The sequence below is a fragment of the Macaca fascicularis genome, chromosome 16 (assembly GCF_037993035.2).
Source record: "Macaca fascicularis isolate 582-1 chromosome 16, T2T-MFA8v1.1".
In the NCBI taxonomy this organism is placed as follows: domain Eukaryota; kingdom Metazoa; phylum Chordata; class Mammalia; order Primates; family Cercopithecidae; genus Macaca; species Macaca fascicularis.
The window spans coordinates 20,261,955-20,278,909 of record NC_088390.1 but is presented as its reverse complement, the minus strand read 5'-3'; positions in this window follow the sequence as shown (position 1 = coordinate 20,278,909).

Below are 16,955 nucleotides of genomic sequence, written 5' to 3'. Positions count from 1 at the left end.
AGCAGCAGGAAAGGTACTTTGCCTCCCCACTTGTCTGTGCCTGATATCCTCTCACAGTGAGCACAGCCTTTCATTCCATAACGAGGCTTAAAGTGCAAAGACCTCCAGAAGAGAGAACACAGGGACCTACATTCATATTCAAGAGAAAGTGACTCATCACAGACTGGTTTTCCCCTGAGACCAGTTTTCATACAGTGAAAGGCTCTGAACAGCTGAAAATAATGGAGAGGAAGAGAGGACAGCAGGCTCTGATGAGGCCAGGAAGGAGTGAAGAAATGGGCAATAGAGGTCACTGAAGTAAGTGTCACCTATTCTACCAAGTCCTTCTCCCTGAGCCTGCAAGGAGGGAAGAAGGATGCAGAGAAAAAAAATAAGTCACATTCTTGGCCATGAAGATTATAGTCAAGTTCAGCTCAGGTGAAAAAACACCAGGAATGCCTGAAAGAATGGCTGAGACACATTCAGTGCTACCCCACGGCCAGGGCAGGGGAAAAGGGCACTTCCTAGCTGTGGGATCATGCTGAACCTCAATCAGTTCTGGGTGACACCCCCCACCTGACACCTAGCATAGTCCTTGACACACAGTAAAATGTTCAGGCAGTGCTTGTGTGTTGAGTGAATGGAAACTACTCCAGAAGAAGATCTATCAAATCCCTAAAGTGCTCTAAAGATGGTTTGTTCTCCTTGACACCTTTGCTAACACTATTTCCCTCAATTTGGGAGGAAAGTCTTTGTTAGTTTCTTTGCCCGTGTGAATCCTGTTTTATCTTGCAAAGCCAGTTTGTTTTCTCTGTAAATTCTAAATGTTGGCCTCCAATGTTTTTCCCTCTTTTCTTATAAGCACATTCATGTAGTACTTATCATATTTTCTGTGTATCTTTCATAATGGTGTGAACCCAGAAAATCTGAGACAGATCTCAGTTAATTTAGAAAGCTTATTTTGCCAAGATTGAGGACATGGGTCTATGACACAGCCTCAGGAAGTCCTGATGACATGTACCCAAAGTGGTCGGGGGACAGCTTGGTTTTACACATTTTAGGAAGACATGAGACATCAATCAATATATGTAAGAAGTCCATTGGTTCAGTATGGGAAGGCGGGACAACTTGAAGCAAAGCAGGAAGACTGGAAGTGGGGAAGGGCTTCCAGGAGACACAAAGGGTTGCATTCTTTTGAGTTTCTGATTAGCCTTTCCAAAGGAGGCAATCAGATATGCATCTATCTTAGTGAGCAGAGGGATGACTTTGAATAGAATGGGAGGCAGGTTTGCCCTAAGCAGTTTCCAGCTTGAGTTTTTCCTTAGTGATTTTGGCGGCCCAAGATATTTTCCTTTCACAGGGTGCTTACTTCCAAAAAAGATTTGAGGGAGGCTTTCAAATTCACAACAAAAATAATAGAGTTTTAAATAAAGAATTTAAAAGGGAGGTCTCAGAAATAATTTAAGAAGAAAAAAATCATTGTACCAAGAGGCTGGGATAAAGCAGTTACCAGCAATTTCTGGAGGCCGAGGCAAAAAGATAAACATACAAGGCATGTAGAGAGTTTGCAATGTCTGATAAAAGAAAAGCCATAGTTCCTTGAAGTCAGAATATTATTTTTTTTCTGATGTTAAATTCTAGGAGGAATTTGCTCCCAGTTTTTCATATATGCTGCCCAAGTTGTCATTTTACATGTTTATCTCATGACCAGAGTTCCTTAGGACAAAGACTATGTCAGTGAAGCAGAAGTTAACAAGAGAAAAACAACTTTTCCTGTATTTGGCTGACTCACTCCAAGGCCAGCAATAGGCAGGGCCCTGGCAGAGCCTTGATAATACTATCTGAAAAGCCAGAGCCCAAAGGAATGAGCTCCAGGGACTCTCCCAACACCCCTCACCCCAGAGCGAGGATAAGAAAACAGAATTCTTTTCTCATAACTATTTCTACAAACACCTGGTTTTACAAGTTTTGTAAGTTCCTGTTTTCCCTACAGTGCAACTGCAAGGTCACAAGCTCTGCTTGGGTTGTGAGACCGATCATAATTTAGTTAACTGCCTTTGTTCTGCTTCTGTAAGCCTGCTTGCCTGCTGCATGAGTTTTGTGCCATCAAATTCCCGCCATGCCATTCAAACTAGCCAGCCCCCTTTCAGAAATGTGTATAAAAGTCAAGCCCTGTCTTTGTTTGGAGCTCAGCCTTTGGATGTTAATCTGCTGAATCGATGGCCACCTAATGAAGTCCTCCTGTTCCACCCATTAGTCTCTCCAGTCTCCTGATTCCTGTAACAGTAGGCTACATTTACCTGATAAAAGCCTATATAACATTGTAAGTACTCAAATATTTGCTGATGAATATGATTTTCTTGCCAGTCTGCATATTCCAGTGTATCTCAAGATCCTAAGATTATCGGAGTAAGAGATTCATCAAATCTCTTAGCAGGAAAACCATTTGATTCCACCCCTCGGTCCCCAGTCATGGGCAATGATGGGATTTAAAGACTCACTCCAATGCCACCGGTACCTGATTGGAGTGAGGGGCTGGAAGGTCAGGCTGGCCCTATCTTCATGCTTCCCTCTCCCTTTCCCTATTGGTTCCTTCCTTGTTTAGGTGATTGTCTTTTTGTCTTTCTGTCTCTAGCACAGATTCTCTGTCCCTTTGGGCATTAAGGCTTTGTCTTATTGCCCTTTGATTCTCTGTGATAATTCCATGGTGCTTTGTACAAAGAAACAGACTTTTCTAATGTAAGGAAACTGAATTGGAAAGAGGTTCCAGAGCAGGCCTTTTCATCATCAGCCTTGCTCCTGTCTGACAAACCCTTAAGAATAGAAATGTACCCTCAAGTGTAGAAGACCAGCCCTTCCTACACCACGCAAGTGACCTAGAAAGCTTAAAATTCAGGTCACTAAACGAGTTGAAGACTCAAGAGTCAGAAGATCATTTACTCTCCCTTGTTTCCATATGTACCCCAAAAGTACCCTGGGCAACCCTTCAGCAAAAAAGCCATTTGTACTTAGTAGGTGCTCAGTAAATGCTAAAATAAGGCCATAGCATAGCTACCTTGAACACAGTAGGTACTCTATAAATAACTGTTAAATTGAGAAAGTCATGGCACATTATCTTTGTACACAATAGGTGTTCAATACATATCTATTCAACATAAAAGTTTGTAGTATATCTGCTTTGCATATAGTAGGTGCTCAATAAGTATTTTCTACATTAAGGTGATTGTAAGATAAGTGCCTTGCATACAATAAGCTCACAGGAAATGGCTATTGAATGGAATAGTCGTGGACACTTTCTCTTTAGAGAACCCAGGTAGAGGTGACATTAATCAGCCCTGAGGCACAGATCCATGAATGGAAATGCACATCTCCAGGTAGCACTTTGGAGTGTGCTGGGGAGGTGTGCAAGAGTAGGCCGGGAGCACTGCGCTCATTTGGGACACTGCCAACCCACTGCTGGCTCCCCGGGTAAAGCAACTGGAATCCATTCTCCACTGGGGGAGGGAAACAGCCGCCACCTCTAGTTGTCACTTCGGGGCCTCACCTGGAACTCCTGCCACAGCCCTCTCCCAGGGCATCCACCCACCTGAACTTCTCCAGTTCTGGAGAGTAGGTGGCAGAACAAAAGCAAAAGTTGGCTTCCGATTGCTTTCCTGAGAGACAACAACCCGGAGGAGGCTGGGGAGCTGGGCTGGGACCCAGCTGTGCTGTCCTTCACAGCCCGACCTCCTCACCCGGCTAAGGCTCTGGACTGTAGTGCTGGGGGAAGCAGCAGGATCCCCACTCACCACTCCCCTGGATCCCCAGACTGGCAGAGTGGGCGCTTCACTGGGTGGGGCGGGGTGAGGGTGCTGTATTAACCCTTGAAGGAGGGAGGCTGGAGGGAAGGATAATAGGGGACCCCACAACCGAGATCCAAATCAAAGTCACAGTGTGAATCGCCCCTGGGTGACCCCAAGTGCGGTGGGACTGTCCTGGGGGTGGAGTCCCCTGGCAAGGCCCTGCCCGTCCGTCCCCCTCCCCTAACCATGGCCAAGGGGGAGGAGGCCACCCACGGCAGTGGGCAGGTCCGTGGGAGACCATGCCGCTCAGACACGCACTGGGCTGTCAGTGGCTTGGCCTTGGGGGTGGCGGGGCAGCAGAGTGAGCGAGGAAGTCTCATCTCTTCTCGTCTCTTCCTTTCTCCCTGCTTCTCTGGAGCCTGCAGGCCTCCTAGTGGTGCTGGGAGAGGAAGCCAGCGGGAGAACTGCTGACCCAGGTGGGGCCCCAGAGCGCCTTTGTCTGTGGCCACGGCCCAGCCAGCGAGCTCCTCAATGTATTTCTCCAATGTATTTGATTGATGTCTCGTGTCTCCCTAAAATGTCCAGGCTGCACCTGACCACCTTGGGCACATGTTCTCAGGACCTCCTCAGGGCCATGTCATGGGCCATGGTCCCTCATATTTGGCTCCAAATAAATCTCTTCAAATATTTTACAGAGTTTGACTCTTTTCATCAACACAAAGAAGAAAAATGACAAAGCTGAGCATTAGACAAAAAAAAGAATGAAGGTTAAATAAAACAAATTTAAATAGGAGAAAGACATTGATCCACTAATACAGTTGGAGATTTCACCCAGCAGGCGGAAAAGCAGGAAGTACATAATGAATTGAACAGCACCATCAAACAACTGGACTTAATTCAAAAATAGAAAATTCAGTCAGCAACTGCAGAATAGACATTTTTCTCAGGTTCACATGGAACATTCACCAAGATGGCCCATATTCTGGAATTTAAACACATCTTAACAAATTTGAAAGAACAGAACTAATACAAAACATGCTGTCAGACTAACATGGCACCAATTCAGAAATAATTAATGGAAAGATAGCTTGAAAACCCACAAATGCTTGGGAGGTTAAACAATATGCCTCTATAAAATGTAAGGATCCAAGTTGTTTCAAGATATGTTAAAATTATTTCTAATTAAATAAAAATATAACATCAAAATTTGTGGAATGCAGCAAAAGACTAGAAGAAAATTTATACTACTGAGTACATATGATACAAAAATATATATATTCTGTGTCTAAACCTTAGAAAACTAAAAACTGAAGAGGCAACTGAACCCAAAGAAAGCACAGGCAATAAATAACAAGCAATAAATGAAATTATGGAAAACCAATAGAAAAAAATCAACAAAAGCTAAAGTTGGTCTTGTCAAACGAACAATAAAATGGACAAATGTCTACTCAAGGTAACTGAGAAAAAAAGAGAAGACAAAAATTATTAATATGTCAAATAAAAGGGGGGAAATGAAAATTAAAAAGCATTTGACGAAATCCAACATCCATTATGACAGCAAACTAAAAATAGAAACTTCTCTCTTTGAGAAATAACACCTACAAGAAACCTGCAGTTACCATGATGTTGGAAATAAATGCTCAGTGCCACAAAGTGAAACTAGCACTCAGGCAAAAGTTTTCTCGGGAAGGCAAATTTACTTCTGCAGCAGAAGGGTGCTGCTTGTGTCAATCACGATCACAAGAGCACAATGAACAAAGGAGGAAAAGGGCTTTTATTCCTAATGTAACCCCCACCTCTGTGTCACTACCCCATGGGGCTGGGCTCAGACCGGACATTCTAAGTTGACACGATTGGATATTTGTGAATACTTTCCCAAATAAGGAAGGGAAGGTGGATGTGAGTTACAGTGGTGGGACGTGAGGTTTTGAAGGGAGGAAGGGAGGAGTGGGTAACCAAGGGAACAGATGTGAGTTATTGATTAGAGCTGACGGGAAGGTTGTTTACAGTAACTAGGGGCAAGGAAGAATAGAGAACAAGAAATTTGAGTTTGAGAACAAAGAACAAGGAAGTTAACAGGCTAAACCTTTGAAGAGGAATTTATTGTATCCTAGAATCACACTGTTGGTGAGAAGCTAGATGCTTTCCTGGGAACATGACAAAGAAGGCAAGGAAGTTGCCTCTTACCAAACAAGGCGAGGAAGTTAACATTGCTCTAGAAGTCCTAGCTAACGCAGTAAGACAAGGAAAGGAAACAAATGCTATACAGATTGGGAATGTCTTTGTTGCACATATCATTGTCTATGTAGAAAATCTAAAAACAGGCCAGGCACGGTGGTTCATGCATGTAATCCCAGCACTTTGGGAGGCTGAGGCAGGCAAATCATGAGGCCAGGGGTTTGAGACCAGCCTGGCCAACATGGTGAAACCTCATCTCTAGTAAAAATACAAAAAATTAGTTGGGTGTGGTGGTGGACACCTGTAATCCCAGCTACTTGGGAGGCTGAGGCAGGAGAATCGCTTGAACCTGGGAGGCAGAGGTTGCAGTGAGCTGACATTGTGTCACTGCATTCCAGCCTGGGCAACAGTGTGACTCCATCTCAAAAAATATATAAAAAAAGAAAAAAGAAAAAAGAAAATCTAAAAGCATCCACAACAACAAAGAAAACTCCTGGAACTACTAAGAGTATAACAAAGTTGAAGTAAAAGGTTAATATAAAAAAGTCAACTGCTTTCCTACAGTCACACAAATTGTAAACTGATCTTTGGTAAAAAACATAAACAGAAAAAAAAACCAAAAACAAAAAAAACCATAGGGAATCCAATGATTAAAAGATAGCAACAAATAGTATGATAACTATATGAAAATAGTATATAACCACATGAAAAACAATTAATCTACACATACACCTAACACTTTTCACAAAAATTGACTCAAAACAGAACACTGGCATAATCATAAGATGCAAAAGTCTATAACTTTTATAAGATAACATAGGAAAAAATCTAGATGGCCTGGGGTTTTATGATAAATTTTTAAATAATTGTAAGTTTGACTTCATTAAAATAAAAAAAAAAAACTCTTCTTCTTGAAAAAATGTTGATAAGTGAATGAAAAGACAAGCCGCAAACTGGGAGAAATTCTTTGTAAAACACTTATCTGATAAACAACTGGCATCCAAAAATAAAAAAGAATAATTAAAACTTAACGATAATAATATAAACGACAAAACTAGAAATGGGCGAAAGATAGGCACATACACATCACCAAAGATTTAGAGATGGAAAATAAAAAGATGCTCAACATGATATGACATTAGGTAATTAAAATATAACTGAAAGAGATGTCAGTACACGCGTATTGGATTGCTACATTTCACAACACGGAAAACACCAAATGATAATGAAGATGGTGAACAACTAATTCTCATTCCATGGTGATGGAAATGGAAAATCGTACACCTACTTTGGAAGATAGTTTCTTATAAAACAAAACAGGCACTTGCAGATGTGTGGTTCTGATGTTGACACTGATGGTGGGAGGCACATATGTCAAGAGAGTATAAAAAGGCTCATACTCACATGATTGAGGGCTCAGGGAGAGCAAAGCAGGCCTCTCCAGCAGGTGTGAAATGACTGGAGGCAGCAAGGGGAAAAGCTCAACCTGGGTGTTCATTGTGGTTATCAGGTGAGGTCAGAGCAATGGGGCAGGGCCCTGTGTGTTTGGGATCTCCTGCTTGCTCTATAAGGAACCCACCATCAGGCTTTCTCATCTGCTTGTCCAGGTGTGGGGTGCTCTAGGAAAAGAGAGGTGACACTTAAGCTGTCATCGGCCAGACATAAAAAAGTGTGCAGTGTGACTACTCATTATCATAAGACCAAACATGGCTAAGAAAAATAGGTGTTCACAATTGCTGGTTCTTACATAAAGGAGCACAGTAAGGATGCTCAAGTCACCCACACTGGTTATTTTGGGGTGGCTGAATTGAAAGCACTGGAGTGGACAAGGATATGCTGGCAGTTGAGTCTTCTTAAGCTAGAATTGCCAAGCTTATAAAAAATTTAACAGTATTACAAGCATTCGTTTTATTAAATAGAAAGAAATTTCTTTCACAGAGGGAGCTCTGAAACAAATGAAAAAAAAAATTAAAGAACTATATAAATCACATGTTACTTTCAAAAGCCTTTACCTTTTTAAAAAATGTTAACTTTTCTTACAGTCCATTCTAGGACTCAGTTTTTAAACACTACCAGTTATGGAATTGTAATCACAAAATATGAAAATTTCCAATTTCTTTCTTTTATTTTGGAGGCAGAGTCTCGCTCTGTCACCCAGGCTGGAGTGCAGTGGCACGATCTCGGCTCACTGCAAGCTCCACTTCCCGGGTTCACGCCATTCTCCTACCTCAGCCTCCTGAGTAGCTGGGACTACAGGTGTGCACCACCACGACCAGCTAATTTTTTTGTATTTTTAGTAGAGACAGGGTTTCACCATGTTAGCCAGGCTGGTCTTGATCGCCTGACCTTGTGATCCGCCCACCTCAGCCTCTCAAAGTGCTGGGATTACAGGCGTGAGCCACTGCGCCTGGCTTTCCAATTTCTTTCTAAGATTACAAGGGGCATCACAGTTTGGTGATGACTATTTAGGTACAACACCAAATGCGCAATCCATTAAAGAAAAAAATTGTTAAACTGGTCTTCATTAAAATTAAATCTTTCGGCTCCACAAAAGATATTGTGAAAAGAAGAAAAAGAGAAACCACAGACTGAAAGATTTGCAAAAGACATCTAATACATGACTATTGTCCAAAACATATAAATATCTCTTAAAACTCAACAAAAAGGAAACAACATGACTCAAAAAAAAAAGGGCCAAATACCTTAAGACACCTCAGTAAAGAAGATATACAGATAAAAATAAACATATCAGAAGATGCTTCATATCATATTTTATCAGAGAAATGCAAATTCAAGCAACAACAGATATCAATTCTTAACTATTATTGAATAGGTATAGGTATAAACTCAATTTAAACCTATTATTTGGCCATGATTGAATGGCCAAAATCCATAATACTGAAAACAGCAAATGCTGGTGAAATCGCGGAGAAACAGAAACTCTCATTTATGGTGAGTAAGGATGTAAAATTATGCAGCCAGTTTGAAAGAAGGTTTGCAGTTTCTTACAAAACTAAAAATCCCCTTCCAATAATATCCAGTAATCATGATTCTTGGTATTTGCTCAAAGGAGTTGAAAAATTATGTTCACCCCAAAGCTTGTACATGGATGTTTATAAATCTTTATTTATAATTGCGAAAACTTGAAAGCAGCCAAGATGTCCTTCAGTGAATGAAAAGATAAACTATGGTACATCCACAAAATTGAATATTGTTAATTTTTAAAAAATTTTTGAGATGAAGTCTCACTCTGTCACCCAGGCTGGAGTGCAGTGGCACGATCTCGACTCACTGCATCCTCCACCTCCTGGGTTCAAGAGATTCTTCTGCCTCAGCCTCCCAAGTAGCTGGGACTATAGGTGCGTGCCACCATGCCTGGCTAATTTTTTGTGTTTTCAGTAGAGATGAGGTTTCACTGTGTTAGCCAGGATGGTCTCGATTTCCTGACCTCGTGATCCACCTGTCTCAGCTCCCAAAGTGCTGGGATTACAGGCATGAGCCATCATGCCTGGCCCACATGCATATTTCATAAATTCTTTTGTTCTAAACCTTATCACAAGTTACAAATTTCTGCCTTGCCCTATACTTCCTCTTTCTTACACAATGAATAATTTTAGTATAGTACAAAAAATTACCACAAAATATGCTTTCTCATATGAAATTATTCTCTTTTCTTTTTAAACTTTCTTGCTAGAAATACATCTTCATATCCATAACTTTCTTTACATCTCTCCTACTTACTGGTTTCTATCTTGTGATTTTTTTCCCCAATTCCGTATTTGACAACAGCCTTTCAATAATCTTTAAGTTCGACAAAATTATTCTTTATGTCAACAAAGAACACATATTTATAGCTTTCAGAGTGAGACCTTAGCTCTACAAAAAATAAAAAAATTAGCTGGGTGTGGAGGCATGTGCCTCTTAGTCCCAGCTACTTAAAAGGCTTAGGTGGGAGGACTTCTTGAGCCTGGGAGGTCAAGGCTGCAGTGAGCTGAGATTGAGCCAGTGCACTCCAGCCCAGGCAACAAAATGAGACCTTGTCTCTCACACACAGAAATACATATATTTGGCTGAGCATAGTGGCTCATGCCTGTAATTCCAGCACTTTGGGAGGCCGAGGTGGGGGGATCATGAGGCCAGGAGATTGAGACCACCCTGGCTAACATGGTGAAACCCCGTCTCTACTAAAAATACAAAAAATTAGCCAGGCGTGGTGGCGGGTGCCTATAGTCCCAGCTACTCAGGAGGCTGAGGCACAAGAATGGCATGAACCCAGGAGGCAGAGCTTGCAGTGAGCCGAGATCATGCCACCATGCTCCAGCCTGGGCAACAGAGCGAGATTCCGTCTCCAAAAAAAAAATATATATATATATATTTTTTTGGCACACTTTATATACAGAATTATACATATGTTAATTAAAAATTTTAAATTTTAACCACATGCAGTGGCTCATGCCTGTGATCCCAGCATTTGGGAGGCTGAGGTGGAAGGATTGCTTGAACAAAGGAGTTTGAGGCCAGCCTGGGCAACATAGTGAGACTCTGTCTCTACAAAAATATTTTTAAAAAATTAGCCAGGCTTGGTAATACACACCTGTAGTCCCAGCTACCCAGAAGACTGAGCTGGGAGAACTGCTTGAACCCAAGAGTTTGAGACTGCAGTGAGCTGTGTTCACACTACTGTACTCCTGGGTGACAGAGCAAGACCCTGTTTCTCAAAAAACAAAAAAACCTTAAAATTAAAAAAATTAAAAATAAATGTTTGTCACATTAAATTTTATTAAAAATCTAGGAAGTGAGAAATATTGAACTGTCTGTCATGTATCTGTGTTTTATAAATGAGAAATATTGTATAACTTTTAGAAATATGTTTTCACATTTGTATGTATATTAATAGTCCCCCAAATATTTAGTTTTTCTACAAAATTTCAGAAGTCACAAACAAACCTATGTTCAGCAATTTATTTTTTATATTATTTGGAAATGACCCACACATTTAATGAGTATCGATTGTTAAATTTAACAGGAATTTAAAAGTTTAAATTACATGAAAAGCTTATACATTTTTACCTCATTTATATTTACCTAGAATACTAGAATGTTAACAGTTTACCTAGAAGACTCATGATAGCTGGGATATTAGACAGAGCTAGTTAGCATTTCAAGTTATTTCCTTGGTAGTCATTTTTATATCATGTTATTATCACGTGTTCACCTACATAAGAACCTTAAAGTAAAAAATATAGGGGTATTTTGTCAACAACTCAGAAGATTACAGCTATTTTCATTAAACTAACAATACCAAGTTAGTCTTACTTATCAAAAAATTATGTAAACAAAAATCATTCTGCTTTAGGTTGTGTTTATAGTTTTCTACTCCGTCTTCTCAAAGCCTGACACTTTAAAACACTTATCAGAGACAAATATTAAGCCGTTTGGCCAGTAAACCCTGGCAAAAAGCATGTTGACAATTTTTAATTAAATCATATGAATTTTTATTCACTAGTAATTTTTAAATCAACTTTTTTGTTAAAAATTTACTTGTCATGTGACCTAAAAGGCATTTGGGTGCCTCTATATATTTTATATGAGCGCTCATTTATCCTCAAAAAGTTTCTGGCTAACTACACCAGATTTTACCATGTAGACATAACATAAAAACATAATATGTATGATAGAGGCGGGAGGCAGAGAAACTCTAGGCAGATAAGGGCGGGTCCCCAGTGAAGCCCCACCTTTGAGCCAAAAAGCCTGAAACCCACGACCCAAAGTGAGAACTTCTATCCCTCTTTGCCTGCTCTCTCCCAATTGGTTCTTGCTGAATAATGTCTTTTTACCAATCAAATGTCACCTTTTCCAAAACTACCCACTGGCCCACTCCGCCCCCATCCTGTTCCTAGAAAGACCCCAGACACAGTCAGTAGAGGGGAGAGAAGTGGCTTGACTAGAGAGAGGTGACTTGACTTCAGAGGGACAGCTGGACTTCGGAGGAGAGGCAGCTTGACTTCAGAGAAGAGCCTGCTGGAGACGGCTGGACTTCAGAGGAAGATTACCTGCCTGTTGCGTCCCTTCTCCAGTTCCTCTCTCTGCTGAGAATCACTTCTATTGCTAAATAAAATTCTCCTCCACCATCCTTCAAGTGTCCGCATAGCCTTACACTGCTTAGATGCCAGACAGCAGCTCGGAACCCATGGAGTGCAGGTACCCAAAAAAGGCTGTCACAACTGGCCCTTTGCCCTCGCTGGTAGAGGGCAGCTGCCCCACTTGGTGGGGCAAGGGGCCCACTCAGGTGATAACACACCGCTCTCCATGGATGGCAGAGCTAAGATAGCATTGTAACGTGCCCTCTGGGGCTTTGGGGTTGCAGGCACCCCGAGCTGGGCGCCACCGTGGGGTCCGCATGGAACTTGCTCCTACCAGCACCCAAAGCGGTCGGCTGGATCCTGCATTTGTTCGCCCATGCCTGGTGCAACTGAGGGTCCTGCACGAAGTTTGCTCCTGCCAGTGCCCAAAGTGGCTGACCGGATCCAGCACTCACTTGCTCACATGCTCCCTCCCTCAAGGGGTCAAGTGTGGCGGGCTAAGAGAATGGGGCACCCCCTTCACAAGTCAGATGAAGAGGTGGAGAAAAATCCTGCATTATATACACGTGTAAATAAACAGATATACAAAGATCTTATAGCTTCAATTTGAGAATTTTAGCCATGAAGTAGTAATGCAAACTCACTAGTTAGAGAGTTAGATCAAAATAAAATTTTTCATTGATACATAATATCTGTACATATTTATGGAGGTATATGTATTATTTTGTTACATGCATAGGATGTGCAATGATCAGCTCAGGGCATTTAAGATATTTATCGCCATGATCATTCATCATTTCCACGTACTGAGATCATTTTAAGTCCTTACTAAGTAGGTAAAATGCTCAAAAGGTACCACTCCTTCCAAACAGCAAGTAAAAAGCTGAACAAAATTTAAAAAATCAGCAAATTTAATATTTCTTAGATCTTCGAGGAGACAGACCATAGGGAGAGGCCACAGGGAGAGGTCTTCAAAGGGAGAGATCACAGGACCAACCACTGCTCCCAAAATTGGAGACACAGAGGAAGATAAAGAAAATTAGAGCTTACAGGAGCAGAAACCTCCACAGGAGCAGGTTCTGGGATAGAAAAACCCGAACTGTAATTGACGAATGGCTGAGGGCTCAGTGTGGACAAGTCTGAGAGTAAAAGCTTCAGGGGGACTTGATGATCTGGGGCCCTCCCACACTTCTGTGTGTTTTATCTTCTGGAGCTCCACCAGGTTTTCAGAGAGAATTTCAGAGAAAATCACCCGTATGCTTTCGGAGTGGGTGGGAAAAGAAACAATTGTGAAATGCAACAGAGCATTGGGTTCTTCACAGCATATTCTGCTCTCAAGAGAAACTCTGTTACCAGAGCCTAACTTGCTGGGGTTTTATCAGAGTCAACTGGTCTAGATTCAGGAAAAAATCTAGCATCCTAGGTGACACAATGAAAATACTTAACTCCAGCCCCGCCCCACCCCCCCCCCCCCCCCCCCGCAACCCATCCTGTTTCACCTAACACCTAATAAAAGGGCATGAATAATGAAAAGCACTCATGAACTTCACACTGCAGAGGCACAGGTTCACCAAAATAATGAAATCTAATCATAGGACTGTAGAACAATTTCTGCCCCCAACACCTCAACACCACATTACCAACACCCTATTTACAGCAGTTTGTTATACACAGTGCATCATGAAAAAATTGCAAGGCATACTAAAAGGCAAAAATCAACCAATCAAATAGTCAATCAATCAATAAATCAGTTTAAAGAGTCAGAATATGCATAACAACCAGACTGGGAATTTAATACAACTGCAATTAATACGCTATAAATTTTAATGGACAAAACTGACAGCACGCCGAGACATACGGGTAGAGTTTTTAGGGTTTTCCAGGTATACAATCATATCATCAGAAAAGAAAGATAGTTTGACTTCTTTTCCTATTTGGATGCCTTTTATTTCTTTCTCTTGCCTAACTGCTCTGGCTAGGACTTCCTGTACCATGTTGAATGAGCGTAATGAGAGTAAGCATTCTTTTTTTGTTCTGGCTCTCAAGGGAAATGTTTTCAGCTTTTGCCCGTTCATTATGATGTTTGCTCTGACTTAGACATACACGGCTCTCCTTATTTTGAGGTGTGTTTTTTTTGATGCCTAGCTTGTTGAGGGTTTTTATCATGAAGGAAAGCTGAATTTTATCAAAAGCCTTTCCCATGTCTATTGATATGATTGTATGGGTTTTGTTTTTAAATCTGTTTATGTGGTGAATCATAAACACATTCACTGATTCGTGTATGTGGAATAAGCCTTGTATCCCAGGACTAAACCCTACTTGATTGTGGTAAATTAACTTTTTGATGTGCTGCTGGATTCAGCCTGCTAGTATTTTCTTGAAGATATCGGCATCTATGTTCATCAGGGATATTGGCCGGATGTTTTCTTTCCTCACTGTGTCTCTGCCAGATTTTGATATCAGGCTGATGCTGGCTCATAGGATATGTTAGCGAGGAGCTTCCCTTGAACTATTTTGGGAACGGTGTCAGTAAGATTGGTACCAGTGTTTTTTTGTATGTATGGTTTTATGTGGCTGTAAACCCATCTAGTCCAGGGCTTGTTTTGATTGCTAGTCTTATTACTGACTCAATTTCAAAACTTGTTATTGCACTTTTCAGGCTTTTAGTTGATAAACATCTGTAGTAGTTTCAGGATACAAAAATCAATGTATAAAAATGAGCAGAATATCCATATACCAATAATATACAAGCTGAAAATAAAGAACACTGTCCCATTTATAGTAGCTACACAAAATTGAAATATATAGCTATACAGAAAACTGAAAAGGTAAAATATGTCTACAAGGAGAACTATAAAGCACTGCTAGAAAAGATCAGAGATGTCAAAAATCAATAAAAAATGCATCCTCATGGATTGGAAGAATCAATATCATAAAACAGCTATAGTAGCTGTGTTAGGCTGGTCTTGCGCTGCTATAAAGAAATACATCAGATTGAGTAATTTATAAGAAAAATATTTAATCAGCTTACAATTCTGCAGGTGTTACAGGAAGCTTAGTGGCATCTGCTTCTAAAAGTGCCTCAGGAAGCTTCCAGTCACGGCAGAAGGCAAAGGGAGAGTAGGAACATCACACGGCAACAATTAAAACAAGAGAGAAGGAGAGTGTGTCAGAGCAGAGGTACCACTCACATATAAATGGCCAGATCTCAGAAGAAGTCACAATCACAAAGGCAGCACCAAGCCATGAGTGATCTGCCCCCATGATCCAAATACCTTCCACTAAGTTCCACCTCTGTACTGGGCATTACAATTCAACATTTGATTTGGGTAAGGACAGATAGCCAAACTACATCATTTCACCCCTGGCCCTACCAAGTCTCTTGTCCTCACACTGAAAAATACAATCATGCCTACCCAGCTGTCCCCAAAAGCCTTAGTTCATTCTAGCATTAACTCAAAAGTCCAAAGTCTCATCTAAGACAAGGCAAATCTCTCCCACCTATGAGCCTGTAAAATCAAAATCAAAATCAAATTATTTACTCCCAAGGTACAATGAGGGTATAGGCATTGGGTAAACCTTCCCATTCCAAAAGAAACAAGGTATCCAAATGAGAGAGGCAACAGGCCCCAGGTAAGGCTGAAATCCAGCAGGGCAGCTTTAAATCTCAAAGCTCCAAAATAATCTCCTTTGACTTCATGTCACACATCCAGAGCACACTGGTGAAACGGGTGGGTTCCAAAGCCCGTGAGACTGCTCTCACACACTGGTATTGAGTGCCTGTGGCTTCTCCAGACAGAGGGTGCGAGCTGCCAATGAATCTACCATTCTGGGAGATGGAGGACAGCAGTCCCCGTCTCACAGTTCCACTAGACAATGCCCCAGTGGGGACTCTGTGTGGGCTCAAACCCCACATTTCCTCTCCACACTGCCAGAGGAGAAAGTCTCTGTGAGGGTTCAGCTCCTACAGCAGCCTTCCGCCTGGACACCCAGGCTTTTCCATACATCCTCTGAAATCTCAGCAGATATTGTAAAGTCTCATTCACTCTTGCAATCTGCATGCTTACAGGCTTCAAACCATGTAGAAGCTACCAAGGCATACAGTGCACCGGGGTGTCTGAAGAAGTGGTACAAGCAAGATCTGGGGCCCTTTGGGCTGAGGCAGGAGCAGCGGTGGCCAAGATGTGGGGAACAGTGTCCTGAGGCTGCACAGGGCAGTGGGGCCCTGGAACTGGCCAGGAAATAATTCAGTCCTTCTATACCTCAGTGTCTGTGAGGGGAGTACCTGCTGGGATGCTCTACGTAAAGCCTTTGAGGCCTTTTTCCCATTGTCTTGGCTAGTGGCATTTGCTTCCTTTTTAGTTATGAAAACATCTTTAGCAGGGGGTTGCTCCACAACCTGGCTCAATTCTCCTGAAAACAATCTTTTCTACCACACAGCCAGGCTGCAAATTTTCCAAACTTTTATGCTCTGATTCCCTTTTAAATATAAGTTCCAGATTTAAGTCATTTTGTTAGACCATGCCACCTCTTGAATGCTTTGCGGGTTAGAAATTTCTTCCACCAGATACCCTAGATATTCACTCTCATGCTTGAACTTCCATAACCCCCCTAGGGCATAAACAGAATGCAGCCAATCTCTTCACCAAGGTGTAACACACATGATCTTTACTCCAGTTCCCAATAAGTTCATCATTTCCATCTGAGACCTTGGCAGCCTGGTTTTCACTGTCTATATCATTATTAGCATTGTGGTCGTAACCATTTAGCCAGTTACTAAGAAGTTCAACATTTCCCTCATCTTCCTGTCTTCTTCTGAGCCCTCCAAACTCTTCCAAACTCTACCCATTACCCAGTTTTAAAGCTGCTTCCACACCTTCAGGTATCTTTATAGCAATGCCAAACAACTTGGTATCAATTTTCTGTATTAGGC